This window comes from Falco peregrinus, chromosome 1, assembly GCF_023634155.1.
Source record: "Falco peregrinus isolate bFalPer1 chromosome 1, bFalPer1.pri, whole genome shotgun sequence".
Classification (NCBI taxonomy): domain Eukaryota; kingdom Metazoa; phylum Chordata; class Aves; order Falconiformes; family Falconidae; genus Falco; species Falco peregrinus.
Window position 1 is genome coordinate 96,583,627 of NC_073721.1, and position 5,732 is coordinate 96,589,358.

Here is a 5,732-nt window from a genome sequence, read left to right on the forward strand (position 1 = left end):
GGAGGTGTCTGGATTTAAACAGCCTGTGCTAAACCCATTTTTCTGAGCTGAAAAGTAGTTTACAACAGGATGCAGGTGAAGCAGTTGCATTCCCTGGGTGAAGATGCTGCTCAGCTGTGGAGTCCGACCCTCACCACCCGCTCCCTCACCCTCTTGTCTCTGCAGCCACCTGAGACCAGGAGGGTTAGTCCGAATACCGAAGAAAAGCAGTTTTTGCAAACATTTACCAGTCAGCATGAAGAGATCTGAGCCTCCTACCCCCTTAGTGTCAGCACACCCCAGTACACAGGCCACTCCTCGCAAACAGCGCTTCATAGCGAGTTTAACCACAGCAGCATTGCTCCTGCAGCAGGTAAGAGCTACCTCCCCTAGCAGAGAGCCCCTCCGCCCCTTCCTCCATGCTCCCAGCGGCTCCGGGCCACTGTAGCGCTCCGCTCCTCTGGGCGAGGCCGGGCCGGAGGCGGCGGCCAGGCCCGGGAACACGGCGGGGCCCTCGGGCGGGAACGCAGAGCCGCAGTTGGGATTAGGGCGGGAAAGCTATTCAACGTGGCGTTGGTGGTATAGTGGTGAGCATAGCTGCCTTCCAAGCAGTTGACCCGGGTTCGATTCCCGGCCAACGCAGCTTTCCTTTATTATAAAATTTTTTTCCCCTCCCTACCTGCCCGCCGTAGCACTCCAGGTACCGCTTCAGCGGCGACGCGCCATCCATAGCTGCAGCCGCCCGTCCGAGCCCTCAGCGCCGCCCCGGGCCCGGCTTTAACCGTGGGGGCGGCACCGGAGGGCTTGGTAGGGAGCCGTGCCCTGCCACCAGGCTGCCAGCCCTCCTGGGGGGATTTTTACCTCATCAAACAGCCTCTGTGCCCTTCACCTGCCCTGTGGGGGGCTCTCAGGTAGGTGGTCTGTGAACCCAACCTGCTCCTGAGCTCCCTGGGAGCGGGAGTTGTGCCTTGGGCCTTGCAGAGGTACGGCTTTGTTTCCAGCTGGTGTGAGCCAGTGTAACGTGCCCTTAATTTCTCCCACCTGCCTCATCATATGCAATAAGGCACATCTGGTCCTTTGGGAGGAGCCCCAGTCCAAAATTATAAATCTCCAGCTGGAGGTGTTGCAATGAAATAGCTTGTACTTAGTTAGACCCATGTGCCTAATACTGCTGAGAGGGAAGAAGCTATTCTTCTATCCACTGTTGTTCTCCTCTTGCAGACATTTTCTTCACTGTTCTTTCTTGTTCCTGCTCTTTATGTGTGATGATTTAAGTAAATTTTTTTTAAAAAATAATGATCCTTTTTCAAAAGCCTCACATGTGCAGAGCCTGGGGAGGAGGCCTCACCAGCTGGTGCTGCAGGAGCCTGTTGTTGCTAACGCAGCTCAGCTTGGGTGCTGCTTGACTTGATGCCTACAGTTGCTTTCAGACTTGTTCCTTTCCTCCTGTGCTGTCGCTGTGCAGTGAGGGGTGGATGGGTTTCTGTGAAGGTGCAGCTGGCGACATGTCCCTGTTCATGTCTTGGAGGGGTAGACGTGCCGACTGTCGCGATTGATGTACTTGTTGCTCTGCTAGACTTTGCTTTGCTTTCCACTGTGAGATTTGCTTGCAAACAGCTGGCTGAGCTGAAGAAACCCTTTGGAAGAAGATGTCAAAGCCCAGGCATGCAGCAAGTCTTTAGGAGGTGTTGCCAGGCTCTTCTTGCTGCCCCAGAGGTGCAAAGGTTTAAATTAGTACCCTTCATCCCTGTGGCAAAGCATGTGTGGCTGACAGCATTCTTCCCTTCTCAGCACAGCCTGCTGGGCTGGTTTCGTGGTATTTCTAGGGCTTACCTTGCCCCAGTGCTTTACAGGTGCCAAATCCCTCTGGCTCTGGAAAAATTCAGCCTCAAGCAAGTTGATTTACATCACAAGCCTGTCCTGGAGCACTCAGGAGGCAAGCCGAGCAGCAAAGCAAGGAGAGGGCTCTCTGAGACATTACACCTGAGTTACCAAGGCTGGTGGAGCTAGCTCGGACCAGTTCAGGATGGTTAAAACTAAAACATCCTGTTTGGGGCTGGGGGGTGATTGGGGTGGTTCTAGACAGCTCCATAGCCTGAGCTGCTTTTGTCAACACAATTGCCAGTACCAAGGGCTGTGGTGGGGGTCGTGCTCCCACCAGCAGTGGCAAACACAGCCCTCACGGGCTTCTTTATGACAGTGTGGGCCTGCATTGCCCACAATGACAAGGTATCATTGAATTCAATGCAGGGGTTGTGCTGAATTTGTTTTGTCCTCACAGTGACATCTCACAGGGACAGGAGATTGGCACTCCCCCAGCCTGTGAACACTACTGCTGTGCTTTAGTCGGGAAGCTAGATTATCGAGGTGGTCATGGTGTTTCCTTGGTGTGGCCTTGTCTGTAGCATTGCAGCTGTGGTGCTATTAGTTTCCTCAACTAATTAATCCTTCGTTGCACTGCAGAACCCCCTGGAGATGAGATATGTTAATCTTACAGCTCCTGGGGACTGATTTGCATTTTGTGAGCCTGAGATGATCAGAGATCAACTTAAAATACAAATCTCTTAATATTGGTGTTGCTTCTTGCCTTGGATAGGGGCACCCTGCAAATGGCAAGGGCACCAGTGGAAGGCGATGTGACTTTGGGTAAGTCACAGAGTTTGGTGCCTCTCCTGCTAAATGGGTGTAAGATTGTTTACCCATCTTGAGGTAGAGAAGAAGGAAAGATGTTTAGAAAGCTGAAAGATCATCAAAGGAGTCTAGAGTCATATTGTGTGGGCAACTCAAGCTAAGTTGCTTTGATGTAGGGGAAGGGTCTTCTGGCTGCTGCCCAAGGGAGGGGAGGCATGGCTGTGCCTCGGGAAGGCTCTGTGCTGACACTCTCTTCCTCAAGGCTGGGTATTCACTCAGGGTGCCCAATGTGCAGGAGGCTCAGTGTGTGGGATGCCCAGAGCTGGGGAAACCCAGCGAGTGGAGGCCCAGGTAGGGGGACATCCAGAGAGTGGCAATGCAGTGAGTCCCTGGGCTTCCCCGCCACCAAGTTTCCCACTCTCTGGGTCTCCCCTTCTTAGTCATCAGAGGCATCATTCTGCTGTGAGGTAGTGTTTTTCCTTCCTTCTTGCGCAGGAGACTCTGACCCCTGTCATCAGTTGGACACATGTAAATTTAAAGCTTGGAACTTGTGAGACTTACCTGCTCAGTTTCTAATCATCCAGGTCAAATAACATTAGAAAGGGCAGCTATTTTTCCCATCCCAACTTGAAAAAATTATTTCTATCTCAAGCTACCTTCTCCCCCCCGCAACCCCCTGTTTGTTTGGGTTTTTTTTTTAATTCCCTTTTGAAAGCAGCAGCTGCCCAGAGCCAGGCTAAGGTGACTCATGAGCAGGACTGTTCCGAGCAGGGAGGGAGCCACGCTCCCTTCTGCATGGTGGAGGCAGCCATTACGCACTTCCTGGAGCGGCTGGAGCCAGTTACAGGGCAATGAATCATCTGATGCGCCTAGTTACTGCAATGATGAATTGTCATGAGTCTTAATTAGCAAATTGGTTAATTTTACTTAGAAAGTTGATGGTTAGTAGAACAATAAGTGCCTTGTGCATTCTTTGTAAGAGTCATTCAGTATCATTCTTCCTTGGATAACTAATTGGAGAAGACTATTTCACAGAGCTTCTGCTAAGCATTCCTGTATCGGTCTCTTAATGTTCCTGTAGCAGACATTCCCTCATTACCTGGATGCTGTAGTCTGGTTATGGGATGGGACTAGTCACAGTAGACTTCCAAAAACCTGGAAGGGACAAGGAGTAATTCAGTAAGGAAGCGCTACCTGTTTTATTCATTAGTGCTCTCAACAACTGCCTTCTATTCTAGCATGCTGTAAATGCCTTGCGGCTTGCTTTGAAGTTGGTTAATCTGCTTTGGCTTTATCTTATCTTTTTGAGGAGCCAGTTTGAGAATTGAGAATTAAAAGCTCGTGACTGACAGTGTTCTGCTGTCTGCTGTCCTGAGCTTTATGCTAAACTTTTATAGCTGTAATTGTCTCAGAAGTGTGTAGCTTGTCTCAGGTGTAGTTCCATCTCCTGGTACTCTTGCTGCCTGCAATGTTAAAGCCTTGCCTTTGGAAGGGGTAGAAGAGCAAGTGAGAGCAGGATCGCATTCCAAGAGCAATATATTATGCACAAGATGTCTCCGAATGCCCCAGGACTCTATGCTTCTCTATCAATGGCAGAATCCAAGTCTTGTTGTGAAGGTGATTCCTTCTGTTTGGTTTAGCCCTGTTTTGGTCCCTATGCCTTGATTGCCTTCTTGCCAGGGTTATAGATAGAGTGAGGACCCCAGAAGGGGGTCAGAGAGAGAAGTAGATGAGCTGCAGTGAGGTTAGCAGGCTCTGTAGGAGCAAAAGACCTGCATGGAGCTGGCAAGGCTCTCGAGAAGCAACTGCAGCCCAAAAGGCAACTTGGACAGAGATGCTGGAGTGCCTTTGGTCTGACAAGTGTGACCATCACTCTCTCATACTTACTTGTCCTGTAATATTCCATTCTAGACCTGATCAATGCTTGTCAGTGTCAGTAGAAACTGGATTTATTGCCAGGGAAGGAAAGAAGCCATCATGACTATTCACTGAGTAGCAGTGAGTAATGTGACTTTTAAGTGTGAATTACTAAGTGTATCATCATTAGATTATGCTGGTGTAAAGAGAATTAAATCCATTAGATTTGATATTTGGCTGTGAGTTGCCCCTGTGCAAATCAAGAGTAACCCTCTTACAGAAGTGAGGTTATAATGATTTGAAATTGGGTCAGAATCTAGTTTAATTTTCCAAGTTTATTGGGTGATGGGAAGAAGGACTTTAAGTTCCCATTTACCCCCTAGTGCCATGTGTCCCTCCCTGCATCGGATAATGCAGCCCAGGTCACACAGTGGTAAGGCTGCTGCTTCTTTGTCCCAGTTAAACTAGGTGCTCTTATTCCCTGAGAAGGACAGTAATGGGGGATTTGGTACTTTTTTCAAACATTAGCAGACTCTCAGCATTTGTCTGCTAATGCATGTGCTTTACATGCTTGCTGGCAGAGGCCAGCGTGAGGTCAATGCTCAGCATACATTGACTTCTGGATCAGGAAAGAAAGTCACTTCTATCAGATGGAAAAGGGGTAAACTGGCTAGAAAAGAGCCATTTTTCTGGCTTCTACAGCACTATTATGTGTAATGACAACACGTAACTACCCCTGTGTCAGAGAATAGCTGAGAACCAGACCCAGAGAGGATTGCCAAATCTTCCACTGAATGCCAGAGGAAGCACTGTAAGTAAAAGTCATCTGTCTCAACTGAAAGGCTGAATGGTGACTTTAAAACTATACAGTTAGCTTCTTTTAATTTTCCTATCTGTGCAAAGTGATTAAATGAAGGCATTCTGTATGTTGTTTGCACAGAAATCCACTCGTCCTGGCCCAGCTGTGCTCTTAAGCCTTGTACTGCTGTGTGTGGGAGAACACATCAGTCTATTTTTATTTCTCGTTCTGTATTGCATTTAAATATGGCTAGAAAAGGGGGGTAGAGGGGGGCTTTAAACATTGGCTGCCAACATAGCAATTAATGGCTACAGGCTTTCTTGGGCAGCTTCTCCATGAACATCATGCACAAATGTATCTGACACCTGTGTTCAGAAGTATTCTTCTGTGCTTTTTGTTAAGTCATCTTGCTAATTTTTGTGCCAAATGGTCTGTCTAAATTGAATTGCATTTAAATGAGGTGAAT

The 5,732-nt window shown here is 48.6% G+C and overlaps 1 non-coding gene across 1 annotated transcript; it reads left to right on the forward strand.

Annotated features, from left to right (window-relative positions):
* The first annotated feature begins 549 nt into the window (after nt 1-549).
* On the forward strand, nt 550-621 carry TRNAG-UCC (transfer RNA glycine (anticodon UCC)). Its single transcript has one exon. It is a non-coding gene; the product is annotated as a tRNA-Gly (tRNA).
* The last annotated feature ends 5,111 nt before the right edge of the window (nt 622-5,732 follow it).